This window comes from Megascapheus bottae, chromosome 18 (assembly GCF_031878675.1).
Source record: "Megascapheus bottae isolate mThoBot1 chromosome 18, mThoBot2.hap1, whole genome shotgun sequence".
In the NCBI taxonomy this organism is placed as follows: domain Eukaryota; kingdom Metazoa; phylum Chordata; class Mammalia; order Rodentia; family Geomyidae; genus Megascapheus; species Megascapheus bottae.
Window position 1 is genome coordinate 43,022,003 of NC_143526.1, and position 18,364 is coordinate 43,040,366.

General features: G+C 37.9%; 1 pseudogene; it reads right to left on the bottom strand.

The window, feature by feature from the left end:
- Nucleotides 1–15,238: 15,238 nt before the first annotated feature.
- LOC150050620 (mediator of RNA polymerase II transcription subunit 21 pseudogene) lies at nt 15,239–15,958 on the bottom strand (annotated as a pseudogene).
- Between the last annotated feature and the right edge of the window lie 2,406 nt (nt 15,959–18,364).

Consider the following 18,364-nt stretch of genomic DNA (forward strand, 5'->3'; position numbering starts at 1 on the left):
AGTGGCTATATTTAAAACTGGAAAGGGGATAAGCTCAAAATCACAACAGTTTTTATTAGTGAGAGTCTATGTCCGCATTTAATAAAAACAATACTGCAAAAATTGTTAAAATATTTTAACCAAGCACAAAGACCCAAAATGCCTGAAACCTTTTTTTTTTAATTTTGACCATTTAGAACAATAATAAAAGTGAGCATCAAAGATGGGGCCGGCTAGTTTTTACCACTTCAGCTACACAGCCCCATCACATTGTGACTTCCGCTCAGCTCCTGAAGAACCTGGTGATTCGCATAGTCACTGCCACTCAAACCCACCTGCAAAAGGTTAGTCCAACAGCTTTTCTTGTTTTGTTTTTTATTCCCCTGGAGAAAAATTTTGACTCCAGAAATAAACAAGCCAGCCAGTAGCGCTCTAAATTGAGCTGCCTGGATCTGGTTTTTCCAGTCCAACACGATTTGCTTTCCAATGATCCAAACTAAAGAGATCATGAGAGAACCCTCTACAGGGAGTCAGGGAGGGTGGGATCCAGGCTCACCCAGGCCGCTCACTGGCCACAGGACTGTGATGATAGCCCACTTCTTTGTTGGCCCTCGTCTTTTTCTTGGTAGAATCAGTAGTTAAATAAGGGCATTCTTTTCACTGCTTTGGGTCTGGTGACTACTTGGGCCTGGTAGTCTGGGCCTGAGCACTATCCCTGAGTTCTTCTGCTCAAAACTAGAACTCTACCGCTTGAGCCACAGCGCCACTTCCAGTTTTCTGGTGGTTAACTGGAGATAAAAGTCTCATGGACTTTCGTGACTGGGCTGGCTTTGAACTGTGATCCTCAGATCTCAGCATCCTGAGTAGCCAGGATTACAGGTGTAAGCCAGCAGCACCTGGCTACACACCATGGGTTCTAGGTTCTGATTGCAAGTGGAAGAAATACAGAAAGTCAATTCAATCTGGCTTAAGTAGTAAATAAAAAGTAATTATTTAAGAAATATACCTTGTTCAAATAAATGAATAGAGGTAAATATATATTTATATATAATACTATATATACCTTATACATAAAAGGTGTGTGCATATATATATACATACATATATACATATATAGGGTATACACACACACACACACACACACACACACACACACACACACACACCAGTTTTCTATATAAGCCTCTTCTCTCTCACACATCTCTGCTCTTCACTGAATAAGCTTTGTCCTAGGGCTTGTACACTCCATGTAGTAAGGTAGTGGCTGCAATTCTAAGCCTTTCTGACATGGACTAATTGAGTCTCTTTAAAAATCTCACACTGGGGGCCAGGAGTTTGGCCTAGTGGTAGAGTGCTTGCCTAGCATGCACAAAGACCAGAGTTCGATTCCTCGGTACCACATGCATAGAAAAAAAGCTGGAAGTGGTGCTGAGGCTCAAGTGGTAGAGCCCTAGCCTTGAGAAAGTCCAAGGACAGTGCTCAGGCCCTGAGCTCAAGCCCAGGACTGGCAAAAAAAATCTCACACTGAGCGCCACGGGGGCTCACGCCTGTAATACTAGCTACTCAGGAAGCTGAGATCTGAGGATCATGGTTCAAAGCCAGCCTGGGCACTAAAGAATGTGAGACTCTTACCCACTAGAAAACTGGAAGTGGGGCTGTGGCTCAGGGGTAGGGTGGTAGCCTTGAGCTGAAGAGCTCAGGGACATCACCCAGGAACAGCGTTCAAGCCCCATGACTGACAAAATTCTCACACTGAAATAGTGAAATCCTAACCCCCAAGGAAATTTGGACCAGGGTCCTTGAGAAATGACGACAGATTCCTCATGAAATGGATTTGTGCCTTCATAAAAGAGGCCCAGGAGAGTCTTGCTTGTTCTTTTTGCCCAAAGAAGGCTATCTTCAGGCAAGAGGGGAGCTTTCTACAGACTCTGAATCTGCTGTGTTTTGATGTTGGATTTCTCAGCCTCCATATGTGTTAAGAAGAAGTATGTGCTTTTTAAGACACCCAGTACTCTGTAACTTGTGATAGCAGCTAGGAAAGAGTGAGACCCACATATTACCAGAGACTTCAGAACAAGGACAGCTCCCACCTCTCAGTGTCCCAACCCAGGTTCCTCATTGCCAAGTTCATCCACCGGCCCACAATTAGGATTCACTGAAGACTTGAAGCCTGGGCCCAGAATGCCTGCTTCTCACCAGGAGGGTGAGGGAGAATAGGACTCAATGAACGACAAGGATGGAAACCGTATAAGCTGTGTGCTAAGAGAAGAATGTCATGGGAAGTGGCATCAGGTAGACATCAGATGAATAAAACCTCATACTCATCCACTACTGAAGTTCTCACTTCCCTCAGTGGAGACCCAACAGCTTGTCTCTGTCACATTCATAAATGAAAGTCTCGAGAGAAGAAATGCCGTGGTTCGAAGCTGTCTGTTCACCGCAGAGGGCTTTTCAGCTCAGCTGACTGACGTTACATTCAAACAGCTGCTGTCGCCAAGTTATAGTTTGGCTTGACATGAGAAAAGTATTATTTTATATAAACCTTCCTTTCTCTTGCCCTTCACACTGCAGCTTGGATATTGCCTTAGAACCTATCTTATTGGTGGATAGTAATTTGGACGGAAATCCAGTGGCTTTTCCAATAGTATTTTCTTAGGGACTGTCCAGGGCTATAGCCCTGGGAAATTCATCTCTTTGCTGGAGCTGGAGCATGGCCTTGGCTCACAGGCACAGACACCATCAGCTCGCAGCATTCTTCTGTTATTTGCAGAGGATTATTAATGTGCCGTCTTTCTCCTGATATGAATCCTTCTGAAATATCCAGTCTTCTCTCAGACAAGCACTCAGGACAATCTGTTAAATTGATCCTCACCAAAGAAAAGTAGCCAACGAAGGATGGCTTGATAATTGGAAATGTCATTTCTATGTAAGCAACAGGGCTTACTTGAAAAATGAATCCACTCTACTGATGTTTTTGAAGACGGCATATTCTCATCTGTGTTTTAAAAATTCTTTTTTGTTTACCATTGCTGTTGTAAAGATGATGCACACAGAGGTTACAATGACAGGGAATGAGTACACTTCTTCCTGAACAATGTCTCCCCTTCCCTGGCTTTCTCTCAGCTCCCCTCCTGCCGGCCTCACGCCCCACAAGTGGTACAGTTCATTTTAAATGGTGTGTTGTTCATCCTTCCTCCCGCCATTGCTGTGTTCCCATTTACCCCTCCCCAAACCACAGAAGTTAAAAAACAACATAAAAGATACAGAAAATAAAAACAGTGATGATGGAGAAAACAGAACAAAAAATAAAATCCAGGTCACAAAATACCTCTTGTTTCCATTTCTTGGAGTCCAGTTCCATAAATATTATTTTATGCTCATATTGAGTGAGACAAGTCAAGACCAAAGGAACAGATGGCGCATGGTATCCTCATTAGATCCAAAGAGTACAAGAGCGAGGACTCAATACTTGCATACCCAATGCTATGGACATGGCATCGGAAATACAACCATAACCACATAGACATAAAAATCTATGTCTCTATAGACATAATGTTTTATTTCATAAATTAATATGTATCTATGACATACAAACCCTTAGCCTAATTTTGATTATGTTCTAAAAACTAAGTGCCAGTGATTGTATATAGATTCCCTTCTTGAACACTTTTTTAAAAAACATGTCATTTGAAATATGATATAAAAATCAATGTTAATAAATTTTTTCATAAAAATGATTTATAAAGCAAAAAAACAAAACACAAAAATATATATTATTTTATGCAATCATGTACACATGACTACTAAGTCTTTGTGATCCTCTCCTAAGAATATCTTTTTTTGATCTCACTGTGTGAATGTCTACAGTCTTGTATAATTGATTGCTTTATCATGTCAAACCTTTTTTGGGTCTTTTGCTTGTGTTTACTTGTAGATATATAGACACATTCTCCTTAACAACAATTGGGGTTAGGGAGGGAACTTTGCAAATAATGTTTCTTTGGGTGTGGCTTACTTTATATTATTTTTTCCAAGTCTTCCCATTTCCTTACAAATCTCTTAGGACACCATCAGTGCAAGAATCAACTCATCAAATTAGGCTTGCTTCAATGTAAGAAGCAGGCAAGTGATGTCCTATGTGATTGGGAAAGGGGGTGGAGGGAGGGAAATGGGACAAAAACATGAGAATGGGTATCAATGTTCGAGAAGTAATGAGCCTACTTCCTGTTGAATGTAACTGTAACCCCTCTATACATTACCCAGAAAATAAAATATAACAAAAAAAGAAAGAAAAAAAGAAAAAATCTTCAAGGATAGTAGTGTATGCCTTTTCCTGTGCATTGAATTTAAAAGGAGAAAACTATATCTCGCAACTACTGTGGAAGATACAACCATGTCCCTAGACCTTTCCTTCCCCAGGTGACGTGTGTGTGATTCCCTCATCTCAGATCTGTAGACAATGACCAGATGGCCCAGTCACAGTGATTCTAACAGGGAGAGTGTTCTTTTCTTTTCTAACTCCTCTTCTTAGGATATAACACAGTGTCTAGCACAGATTTGTTGATCGAGCTAATCAGTGTGAATACATCTTACTTTCATTATTTTATTTTTAAATTATTTTTTCAATAATAGGGATTAAATATAAGGCCTCATACGTGCTAGGTAAGCACTCTGCAACTTTAACCATATCCCCTCACTTTGTTTCAGTTTGTTTCTCTGATAATGTTTCAAGTGAACATTTCCTCTACCTCAGCTCCCTGGGTAGTTAGAATTGCAAGTGGTACCACTGCACTAAGTGTATCTTTTATCTTTAATTCTATCATTTGAATAGTCTCAGAGACTTGAAAAGCAACAGGCCAAATTAAAAAAAAAAAACAACTGCCTCTGTATTTTCTGCAAATGCTAATTGTTTCGATATCAGTTTGAACATGAAAAACATTAGCTGTTTAAAAACGTATTGCAAATAAAATTAGACACATTCATGGAGTACCGTGTGATGTTGGAATGCATCTGCACACTGTGTGATGCTCAAATGAGGCCAGGCTTTTGCTCTACGATCCTTGATTTGTAAATAAAGGAATCCCGTGAAAGACACTTCAGTTCCTAGTTACTAAAATCATATTTCCAATCCCATTAGGAAGGGTTGATGGCTCGTCTGTGCGTCATACTATATATCACTGTCCTGAATTGAAATGAAATTTGACCCCATTGCAATTTCATCATAAGAAATGCAAAGAAATTGGTTGTTAGTGAAAGTAAAGCAAATCTTAACACTTGAGCAACATGATAATAACTTCAGACACTGGAAATTTCAGCCGATAACTTATCCATACCATTGATGCAAATGAAAACCTTGATGTTTAACTTGGTTTCATCAGAAGGATCAGTGGATTCATAGCCCAATACCATTGACACAGACAATGACCTGTCCTTAAATATCACTTAAAGAAGTGATTCTTAGTGTGGTCAGCTGGCATTTCTAATTATGAATGAGCATTCATTCCTTGTGGTAGAGGAAAAGTGAACAGTTGGCTCTTTTATATTGCTTTTCTTTGGCATCTGGAATAGGTAGCAATAGAGTGATTTCAGATTTAAATCACTTCAACCATGTGTTATGTAGAGTGGTAAACTGTAGTGGTTAGTAAATGAACTTCATTCTACTTAGCTAAACACATACCAATGTCAACTCCCTGGAAATGATCTTCCAGTGACAAAAATGTATTCATGTATAGAGTATTTTCTTCACTCTCTATAGTAGCTCATAACATGTTCCAAGGAGAGAAAGAAGTAGCTTCCATCAAAGGCTGGGGATTGCTGTGAGCATTCTCACAGGCATATGGAACTCACTCCCTTGCCTTTTACCTGTCTACCAAGAGGCATCCAAAAGCTCTGAGCAGGGAACTGCTGGCCAGATGCTCACATGAGCAGAAACAAAGCAGTTGTAGTTGGATTGCTGTGTCTTTCAGAGCAGCCCTCTGCCATGGAATCAAATTCCAATTTGAATGCCAGTGATCCCTCAAGGTATGATGAGATCTTGAACCCAATCCACCAACCAGTAACCCTGTCTTTGCTTATCTTTCTCCTCCTCTGGGTCCTTACTCCAAGAACTCATTTCATTAATCAGAATATTTGCCTGACATATTTAAAATTATTTTCTTATCCAGAGGAAGGAATTTATTACTTTTTAAGATCTCACAGATTTCCAGAAATATATGGAATAGCAACCTTTCCTCCAGTCCGTGAATTGTTTCATGTATGTACAATATAGTTAGTTTTGTTAGTTTATACACTTGACCTACCAAAGTATGTATGAATTCACTCATATTTAGGTTTATTCTCTGCCCTGTAAAGCTCTATGGATTTAGGCAAATGCACAGTGCCGTGTGTGTACAATCATACTATTGCATCACACACGAGAAGTGCCTGGCATAAGTATTCATCTGTACTTAACTCACACAACCTTTTCTTCGTGTCCTTCAGAATGCTTGGCAACCCGAGATCTTTTTCTCCTCAGCTCGTTTGTCATTTCAAGAATGTTTTGAATTGGAGTCTTGAGTACGCAACTGTTTCAAGATAGATTTCTTTCACTCATCAATACACAGTTAAGATAGATCTCTGCCATTTCATGATGATTTCTGCATTTTTTCTTTTTAATCACACACTATCCTTTAGTATAATGTAGGTGGTGTTTTAGGTGACATCTTGGGGGTGATATTCTACTCAGATTTTCTTCAGTTTCCTGAAATGTTAGGGTAATTTTTTCTGCCAAGTGTATGGCTATGCTTTCATGAAACTGGAAAGGAAGCAGCTGTATGCACACTGGTGTTCTGTTCCAGTCTTAGAGCATGCCTGTCTCGTGATGGTCTATTTGGCCTAAACATTGCTGGGCAGTAAAGGAGTGTGTAGTCATAGATGCATTTTCTTAGTGCACACATTTTCCTATATTGATGTTGCTCATAGGCAATATTCCTGATGCACATACAAAGATACACAATGCTATTTAACTGAGTAGAGGTAGACTAAATTATATAGAGACAGATTCAATTACGTATAATTTGAATGTAGTCTAAATTATACACTATGTCTATACACATGTATATATACTTAAAACTCAAATTTAAAATGTTTTATTATTATAAACAATACTACAATTAGTAAAATAGTAGATTGTCATGTTAGTTATAACCTCATATACAAAGATTTGCCCTCAGTGTTAGCGTGTAAAGATATTTCTGAATTTGAAGTCCAGGGCAGGGTGGATGCCGGGCTCCACTGTGCATGTGCTGTGTGTGTGTGTATGTGTGTGTGTGTGTGTGTGTGTGTGTGTGTGTGTGTGTGTGTGTGTGTATGTTCTAGTCCTAGGGCTTGAACTCAAGGTCTGGGTACATCTTTGAGATTCTTTTGTCTAAGGCTAACACTATTGTTTGAGCTACATCTGTGTTTTGGGGCTGAGGAGAGATAAGAGTTTCACAAACTTTTCCTGTCCGGAGCTGGCTTTGAACTGCCATCCTCAGATCTCAGCCTCGTGACTAGCCAGGATGAACAGTACAAGCCCCTTGTGACCAGCTGCTCAGTAATGTTCAGGCAGCTGGTTCTCGATGCAGCTGCAGTACCTGTTTTTGTGTCTAGTTTATTTTATTCACATGTAAAGTTTCAATGCATCGCCATCACATAGGTACATATTATAACGGCATCACTTCTTTTAAGAAATGTTTAGCGTATATTCACTGTGTCAGAGGGATCTCACTTGTGATGTCTTCACACACACATGAATACAATGTACCCTCCGAATCTCCCTCATTCCCCTTTTAAAAACCCTTTCGTCCTGTTCCCACATGGGTATGTGGAGTCCCCGAATCACATTCACCCTCATTTATCCCCTCCCTGGATTCCCCCAGCTCTCCTGCCTGCCCCCAGTGCAGCCCATTTTGCTTTCTTGTTATTTATCTATTCATTTTTAGCACATCTGAATGGTATGAAGGGGTTTGCTGTGGTGATTCACAAATGCATAATAAGTGTTACAATTTCAGCATTGCTCTCTTTCCCCCATCTTGCCTATTCCTCTTGATTCAACAGGTTTCAGTTTCCTTGTGCCATCTTCATACACTGACAGAAGTGATTTTGATGGTTTTCATCCTCTACGATTCTCTTTCCTTCTATCCTCTTCCCCTGATCATCCACATAATTCCACCATTATAATCACGTTATACATTCGTTTATATATCATTTACATATATATATGCATGTGTGTGTATATGTCTATACATTATAGAGGATGTATAGTACATACTCTATATATTATATAGAATATTATATTATAGAAGATGAGTATAACAGTATTGTTTATTCCTTAATCAGTTGGTGGATATTTGCTTTATTTCTGCCTATCTCTATTACTATTCATTTCAGTATGAAAATTTGTGACTGAGATTGCATGTGTTTTCAATTTTCTTCAATATGTATCTACAATTTATCTGTAATAGATTTATAATAATATATAATTCCTATCTCATATAATCCCATTCATCCAACTGGTTCAGAATTTCTATTGATTTATTGGCTTTCAGGAGCCCGTGTCTGCCAGCCAAGAGCTCTACCACTTCAGTCATTCCTCCACCCTCTTGTTTATAATTTGTTTTTCTAATGGAACACTAACTTTTCCCAGACTTGTTACAAACTCTGGATTCTCCTGCTGCTGCCTCTTGAGTAGCTGAGATTCTAGGCAGGTACCACCAAGCTCGACAATACCATTGGCTTCTTGCTTCATTGACATTAGCCAAATACATGTTCAAGTCCACAAGGTTATGAAAAACATTAACAGTATTAAGAGAGAGTATGTTGAGAAAACTGCTATTCTTTTTACTCACAAATTCGTTTCTTTCATTTATCTAATAAATGGTCAGGGGATAAGAGTGGAAAGAGAAATGTTGCAAACTGGTAAAACAGGTTTAGCATGTGTTGCATGGAATATAAACACAAGATACATTTTTTTAAAAAACAACAACAAAAAATCGTTTGCACCTCTGCTTTCAAATACACTTCTGGAAATGAGAAAATAAATGGCTCATTTTCCACCTGTTATCAGTAATAGGTACCTTCTCCCTGTGATGCTTTATGGGCATGTCAGCACAATTACATTCTGTTGTTTTCAAGAATACTAGCAATGTGTTCTTGTTTGAAATGTAAACTATTATTGGAACAAGTACATCATACTATTTACATTTGATATTATTTCCCTAATCTTTTGATTTCTGTTTTTTCCTCATTAAATATGAATTACAGAAAATATTGTTTTTCTATCTGGAAAGCATTGCTCTTTTGCATCAAGACAGTTGATTCTTCATTAAACAAATAACAGTTGTGTATAAAACAGTAAGGATTTTCTACTGTGCCTTTGGCAGAAGGTTTTGTTGAAATATTTCATCTTGATTTTGATTCAGAGCTTTGGTGTGTTTGGGTTATTTTCTTGCAAATATGCATTTTAGGTAGAAATGTTTGCAGATGCTCCAAGCTTGATTTATTAAAATGGTTTCAGTACAAATCCCTCATGCAATTAAATGCCTATTCATGTGTTCTTTGCACAATGAAATGCTGTTAACAAATAGCTCTAATATAATAGCATAACAGCTAAGGGAAAACTTGGATGCAAGTGGCTAATAGATACGAGCTGGTGTGACTAGAAAAATAGCATTTTTTTATTCTGATTAAAAGGGGGGTGCATGCATGCTGTTTGGAACTTGAACAAGACTAAAAGGTACAAAGAGTATACATTCCTTTTGTCCCAACACCCAGAAATCACCATTATAATTTTAAAATTTTTAAATGCAATATTCTTCCTTCTCCTCTTTATCTCGAAATTCTGAACTTTAATTTAAAATCGTCTCAGTGAGCTTCTCTTCTCATGAATTTTGCTTGTACAAAATGTACCACTTTCAGCTTATTGTGCTTCTTAAATAACGTCCTATCAAACTTCGAAATAACTGAAAGAAATTGATTGGTCTAGCTAAGTCAGGATGCATTTATTTCTATGTTGGACTGTAGTTTCTTGTGTTTTGGTCTGGCTTCAGTATGAATGCAATCCCAACCTCACAAAGTAGGTTTGGAAATATCTCCCCGACCCTTATGGAGAATTTTTCTTTAGTTTTGGTTATTCCAGAATTTACAGCAGGGCATTTCTTTAGCTTACCTGTTTCCTTATTCTCTCTTACAGCTCTGAGTGGTAATGACTGTTTGGTAAGTGAATAGCTCTATACTTAGAGTTTAAATGAACACAAACAATTAGCTATGCTAATGACAATTATGGTGAAAGTGCACTTTCATTATGTTCTCATCTGTTTAATGGCAATCTCCAAAATCTAAATATGTTTAACGGGCATTTACATAGCATGTTTGATTAATTTTAATAGGAATTATCAGAAGTAAAACAAATTTGTGAATTTGTAATAGGTGCTTTCCCAAGAGCTTGTCAAAACTCTTTATATACATGATTAAATTGGGTTCTCTGCTCTCTGTAAGTCTTATCTTTTATCTTCTTAGAACAGTACCCATAGCATGTTTGTCCCTTCTGTATTCACCTCCAAATCCTTCATTTTTTTAATGCTTTGTCTCTTAACTTTGCAACTCTGAACTGTGTATTCATTAGTCAACCAATGAACTGATGCTGCCAATTACAATTTTACAGATTAATAATTGCTATAGTAAATGGCAGGAGTGTGTGGCAGTGGCTGAGGTTGTCAGAGTGGGCATAGAAGAGGCCTGAAATCATCTACGAGAAAGGAGGAGATATTCCTCCAAAGAAAAATAAGAAAGAACAAACAGAACAGTAGGCTTTAAAAAAAATCAGGTTTTCTGAAGACACCTTGAGAGAAATCACCTGCTTTGGGTATGACATGGTCCTGGTGCAGACAGAAAAAGACTCAGACAGCGAACAACCATCCAAACTCAGCAGTGGAGTGTTTATTGTTGGCAATGATTCAGCCGAATTTGGGAAGAAATGAAGCTATCTGAAATAGATTAAGAGGCTTTGTTTTGTAATATGAATTATAAAATACCTAGCTCACTCAAGGAGGCATGTGATCAACAGTGAATTTGTGTCTTCTATGTTTTCAATACGATCATTTTCTTATTATTCTTTTTATTAAAATTCGGTGACTCGAGTCAGGAATATCAGGCATTCCTGAGGTTGTTTTCGTTGAGTTTTAACAAACTGAATAAAAAATGTGTCAACGTGATGAAATATTCATCTGGCATGCGGTTCCATCTCCACTTGATGTTCCTGAGACTGGGGGCCGTTAGCTCTTTCCCCTTCCATGCTGCTTCCCAGCCACTCACCAGCTCTGACCTTTGAGGAACAGAGCCTGCATTTGTTTTCCTGGTAATTGTACTGAGAAATGAATAAATGTATATAAGGTCAATGAAGCTAGTGAATCGCTAAATAAACTGCTTCACTCTACGATCACCTTGAAGAATGACAATGGCTGGGAGAGCTTCTGCTGCGTGATGCACTTCCTGGAAAGGCTTGCTACCTGTTCCAAGGGCTCTAAATACCCAGAGGGTACATCCAAACCTCCCCCACCTCCTCCACTGCTATGTCTTTAAAAAAGAGGTGATTCTCTATCAACTCTCTTCATATTCATCTGTCTGTCTGTCTATGTATCCATCATCTGTCTGTCTGTCTGTCTGGTATCTATCAAAATGGGTAATGTGACTGCTATAAATTGTCCCCCAGTGCTTTTTCCTTTTGTTATTTTTGAATAGGGCCTCACTTTTGCCTGGTTACCCTGGACTATGATCCTCTTATTTATGCTTGCCATTATGTCTAGCATCTTATTGGTTGAGACAGTAAACTCATAAACTTTACTGCTTGATCTCATCTCACAATGTTATTCTTCCAATCTCAGCTTCCCAAGTAGACAAGATTACCGGGAGAGGGCTGGGAGTTTGGCCTAGTGGTAGAGTGCTTGCCTAGCATGGTACCACATACTTAGAAAAAGCCAGAAGTGGTGCTGAGGCTCAGGTGGTAGAGTTCTAGCCTTGAGAAAAATCCAAGGACAGTGCTCAGGTCCTGAGCTTAAGCCCAGGACTGGTAAAAAATAAAAAAATTAAAAAAAAAGATTACTGGGGGAGAGTGGGGCATTGAGCCATCATGCCCCGTTCTATTTCCACAGATTATGTGTTTTCCTGTTTTCTTAGGGTTAGGTAATGTTCTGTGTATGAACACAACCACTGAAAAGGCTGTAATTGACTTTTTACATCTCAAATTTTATACCTATTTTGTAAAATATTAATTAAGTAAACATTTTTAGATTATATCAAAAAGTACACAGTGAAACATTAGTATTTCAGTTTTGAGTGTAGTTTTTCAACTACTTGGTCCAATTCTCAAAGGCAAATATTGCCATTGCCATTTTCTACACCCCCTCTCTATTTATGAATGTACATAATATATATAGTAATACATGTGGGATGTATACATATATATGTATGTGTGTATATTTTTATACATGCATGTGTTACTCTTCTTAACACAGATGGACCCCAACTCATTTTAAGAGCTTATTCATATCTAGGATGCTAAGTCTAATTTCCTATCTTCACATCTATTGACCTCATTCTTAGTGCCTACAAAGTATTCATGAATATTCCAGAATGTATTGTCATTCTTCTACTGGAGAATATTTAAACTATTTCCATGGTCCTGTCACAGTAATCCATATCTCAATAGACTGCCTAAAAAATCTTTGGTGAACAAAAGTAAATGAATAAGGGAGCATAAGTAAATGAATCTTTATCCCTAACAGATCAAATTTGAGCAAAAAAAATACACATATTTGCATTTCTGGAGCTTTAACTCTGGGCTCTGCAACTGGCAAGCTTTCCACCATTTGAGCCACACTTTCAGTTCTTTTTTGTTTTAATTTTCAGTTAGGGTATTGCACTTTGGCTTAGGTTAACTTTGTCTAATTCTCCTACATCTACCTCCCAACTAACTTGGATTATAAGATTATATCAACACACTTGCCTTGTTTCTTTGTTTGCTTTTGTTCTTTATATTTTGTTTTTGATTTTGATTTTTTTTTGTGGTAGTGGTGGTGGTGGTGGTTGTAGGGCTTGAACTCAGGGCTTGGGCATGGTCCCTGAGCCAATTTGTGCAAGGCTAAGTAAGCACTCTACCACTTGAACCACAGCACCACTTCTAGTTTTCTAGTGGTTAACCGGAGATCAGAGTCTCACTGACTTTCCTGCCTGGGTAGGATTTGAACCACAATCCTCATTTCTAGCCTTCGAAGTAACTTGGATTACAGGCATAAGCTATCAGCTCCTGGCTTTGTTTTCATATCAGTACTTAGGTTTGAACTCAAAGCCTCGTGTTTGACCATCTTGTTTTCTTGTTTTTCTTGCTCTACTACTTGAGCCATACTTCCAGCCTTGTTTAATTGCTGATTGTTTTAGAGATATGCTCTCATAGGCTTTTCTGCCTGGACTGGTTTGGAATTGAGATCCTCCAGATATCAGCCTCCTAAATTTACAAGCTAAGGTTATAGGCATGAACCTTTGGTACACAGCTATGTGGTTTTTGGTTGTTGTTGTTTGCTTTAATTTTACGGAGACTTTCTTGAGATGGTATATTGCCTATCTTTTCTTGGCCAGTCTGATCTTAAGCTGCCATCATCCCACCTTTGCTTCCTTAGAAGCTGGAGTTACAAGCTACCTTTACTTACAAACAAACCATGTTTTTAATACTTAAAAAAGCCAACTAAATTTTTCTTATATATATATTTTTTACTTTTTCAAGTGACCACTGCAACAAAAACAAAATACCGGTGGTGAATATACAATTGAAAATGCAGGGTGCTTTGAATAATAGTGATCATTAAGTTTCACACTTTCCACACCAATCAGTGAACATTGGCATATGGACTGCAGAAAATCTGACACTGGTTAGCACCTTTTAGTGTCTCTCAAACCCTAAATTTATGATTCATTAAAAAAAAACTAACCTTGCATTAGTAAATTTAACTCTCCTAGTAGCCTAAGAGCTAAGTACTGTTCTATCTATCTTCATTTTACAAATGAGTAAAGTTAAATTTTTTTTTGCCAGTCCTGGGCTTGAGCTCAGGGCCTGAGCACTGTCCTTGGACTTTCTCAAGGCTCTACCACTTGAGCCTCAGCACTACTTCCAGCTTTTTTCTATATGTGTTACTGAGGAATCGAACCTGGGTCTTCATGCATGCTAGGCAAGCACTTTAAGCACTAGGCCAAACTCCGGGCCCTAAAGTTAAAATTTTACTTTAAAAAGTAAAATTGCAAAACTTTCAGCTGTTTTATAATTTAGAAATTAAGTATATTAAAGACCTCATATGTTAATAAATAAGAGAATTGAAGTTGTAGAAGAATCACATAAGGTATTTTATATGTACCATTTTGTATGTTCATTTAAAATTTAAAACATTCTTTTATCAACTTTTCTGGATGAGAGACAAGGATTGGCCTTTAAATGTCATTAATGAATAATGAGTTTACAAATATGCTCATGTTGATGCATATGTGAAAACAGTATTTTTATAAAAGAAACACTTTGGTATAAACTATTAAAATACCCACTGTTTTCTGTAGGTTGGAGAAAGAAAGTTCAGAAATATCTCTCAAAAGTTAATTCATCATAGGCTTCCAGCTACAACTTATGAAAAGCAACACAATTCCATAAAGAGGAACTTGATTTTCTGAAGCATTTTTGCGAAGAGTCAATAAATTCACTGTTATATTCATCTACTTCTGTGGCTGACTCAAACCACTCTGTCTTTTCAGTCCACTGTGAGTTTCACGTTTACTACAAATTATGTATATGACTTTTCAGGTTTATTTTCCAATGTTGTACGAGCTTCACATGGTAATGTAGTAACTTCTTTCTCTGTTGCTTTGTCTCCTTCTTCTGCTATTTGTAAAAGTTCATAGATGCTCAGCGGGATCTTGAAAAATGATCAGGAGTTCTTGTCTCATCCTCTTCTGAAGCCAAGGCTGGGTCAGGGAGACCCTGAGACTTCGTGTCACATCTTTACTTTCTCACATCCTAGAAAAGGACTGGGAGGAGTATAGAATCTGAAATGGAGATGACAGTTTTCTACTTCTAATACATCAAGCTTTCTGATACCCTTCTAAAGTAGATTATAATGATAAATCCATTATGTAGATAAAGGAACTGAGATTTTGGGAGTTTATTTCCTTTATTTTTACATCAAATAAAGTCAAAGAGGCACAATTTTTTTCAACTTTATTATATGTTTATTTCTCCACATTATGAACACAAATGCACACCTGCCTTAGTATCTTCATGGGGGGGGAGGGATGACACGAAGATGGCTTAAAGCAGATTCCAACAGGATTTGATGAGCTTGTTTATCAACAAGGATGAGTGAATTAAAAATAGCTAAAAGGCAGCACACATGAGAAGTTACTGTTGCAATGTTGGTCTATGTGTTTCAGAATTCTAATGGCATGGACCGGTCCTTTTTTCAGTCCACGGTGTGACGGTGCTAGTAGTTGGGAAAGGCTGGGTGTGGGCCCCACTTCTTGTCTTAAGCCGGGACTGAGCGATGTCAGCCAGTGCACTCTGAATCTTTTCCAGAAGCAAGTCTCCTCGATAAACAATGTCTTCCAGTCAGGTAGCAGCTTCGTGGTTCTCTTCCTCCAGCTTATACACACTAGCAGCCTGCCATGCAGCTGTGGATTCTTCACTGAGTAAGGAATCTGTCAAAACATCAATGTCTTTTGCTGTCCGGGCAATCAGTGCAGCAAACAGCTGAGCATCCCTTCTGTGGGTTAGCGGGCTGGTCCTTGTTAATTGCTGATTGAATGTTATTAAATGGCGTAGGCGGCCCACACTGTTGCAATACTCCAATGGCATTACAAAACTGATCTGCAAGCAAGTTCACCGCGTCTTGGAGCTGCGTGAGGCGGTCTGCCATGTTGTTCCCACACGCCACTCAAGCTGGAGCTCAAAGAGCCACAATTTAAAACAAATTCTGTCTTAAGATGTTTCTACATGTGTTAATCTAGTCCTTCTTTCCTGTGACCCTGCCTCCCGTTCTCCTCTGTCTCCCTCTCCTTTCTTTTATTTTCTTCTTGTTGTCTTCATTCTTAGTCCCCAAATCCATTGCACTAGGTTTGAAAATAAGGAACACATATTATGGATTGAAATTCTATTTTAAAAAATTGTCACAAGATTACTAGGCAATAGAGTAAAAAAAATTCATATAAACATAAGCTTGTATTTCAGGCTTCACAAAAGGAAGATAGGAAAACAGAGAAAAAGATGGAAAAGATCCAGTGCCTGAATAAAAAAACCCTTGCCTAAGAGAAATGCACAAGGCTTTAAAATTCCAAGAGAAACTCACTACCAATGAAAAATCTCCCTGCACAACAGTGTGGTCTAAGAGATGGATGTGGGTGAGTACACACTGTTCATTGCCTTTAGCTACTACTTAAGTCCCAACTTTCCATTTAGAGACAATTCTCTGGGCTCAGATGTGCTGAGTCAGGTGACATTTGCTCACACAGTATAGTGACAAGAATGCATAAAAAAATTAACTCTCTGGTTGTACCATGAGTAAGGGGGAGAAGAGCCTAGTAGAAGAGAGAAAGGAAAACTATCTCCTTCAGTCATTTCATTGCTAATTGAAATATAAACTTTTAGCACGTTCAGTGGGGCAGAGATGTTGGTTTAGAGGATTCGGGATGGTGAAACCAACACTAGCTCTGGAGCAGCTTCTGCCAGATGTCACGTCATCGTGTTCTATGCAAAGACAGTCAAGCCAATCATCATTTCATCGACTTACAATATAAACAGGTGCATGATGACAAAGACTATCCTTTGAAAATGTCATAGTCACATCCTTTTACACTACACATTTGGAAATATATTTAAAGATGTGTGGGAAAATTCATGATAGAGTAGAAAGGAGAAAAGTGAGAGACAGTTAAGGAGAGATACTGAGAGACAGAGAGATTTAGCATCAGGTGGTCTATAATCAAAATTCTAAAATGGTGCATGTTTAGTGACTATAGTTCTACTTTCGTTTAGCCGGATGGCCTGTGACTTTGTGATTTCTCATTTCTGTTAAGAAAACCACTGTGTAGGAGGGGAGAATGCAGTCAAGAATTCAATGTATAGCCTACAAAATATAAAAAAGGTAAGGAAAGGAGTTGAGAGGGATGAGTGAAAATGTTGAAAGGGCAGACATTGATCAAGATGCATTGTATTTATAAACTGCTTTGCTGAGTGGCAACCACTTAAAGATAATTAAATATATATAAAGAAAGAAAATCATTGTGGGAGACAATAATCTAACTAAAGCTTAATCTTTAGTGTTGTACTCTGCCATAATGCTTCTGTCAGTACAGGAATATTATTTTCTATTTTGGGCCCTCTCTTGATACTTCTAACAAAGTGTGTCTATGAAGAGTGTATATAATATCCTTAGTAAATAATATACTGACAAAAGTATGGTGAAGCACTGTTTCTCCTATAGTCCCATTTCGACTCTTGGAAAATATCTGATCTTACCTGATTTTAACTGTTATTACATAAGAGCTCTGTCTTTAAGCCTATTATTTGTTATTTTCATCATTTTGCTAGTATAGCAAGAATTTACCTAAAGCTTTTGAGTGAAGAACATGCAGTGTAATACAATGCCGACTTACAGTCATTCTCTTCTCTAATTACTCAGTGTATTTCTTATGTTATTTCATCTAAAATATTCTCATTATAGTAATAAAAAACAATAACAGTAAAATCTGTCGTTATATAAACCATAAATATATGACCACTATTTATAGCTTGTAAAAACCTTCAAATTTCAACTGGCAATAAAACTGGTCATACATTCTTTTTTGCTGAGAAACATCATACTTTTTAAACATAGCATAAAACAGGGACGTAATTTTCCAACAGGTTTGGATATTAATTTATGAACACCTTCAAATAACAAGAGCAGCCTTTTGCAGTCTCTTCTATCTCTGCAGAGAAGCTGTGCTTCAACTGCAAATCATTTTTTATCAACCCATTAAAACAGACCCTCCATCAGGCAATGCTTGACCTGGTTTCATTCAGCTTGGGCATACACTTGAACATTAAAGACTCATGGAAATCAATCTATCTATATTACTTTAGAAAGTTTCTCAATATACGGGGAGGAAAGAAATTATTTTTTTAATAGCCAGCTGAAGTTGAGGCTGGCTGAGCTAAAAGAATAATGCTGGAACCCATTATACAGGGTGAATTTATTTATTTATTATTGTGGGGCGGTGACACTAACTGAATTACTCATGCTATCCATGAAAATGGATCTGTTCTCAGAATAGTCCTACATTGGGCAAGATTAGGCAA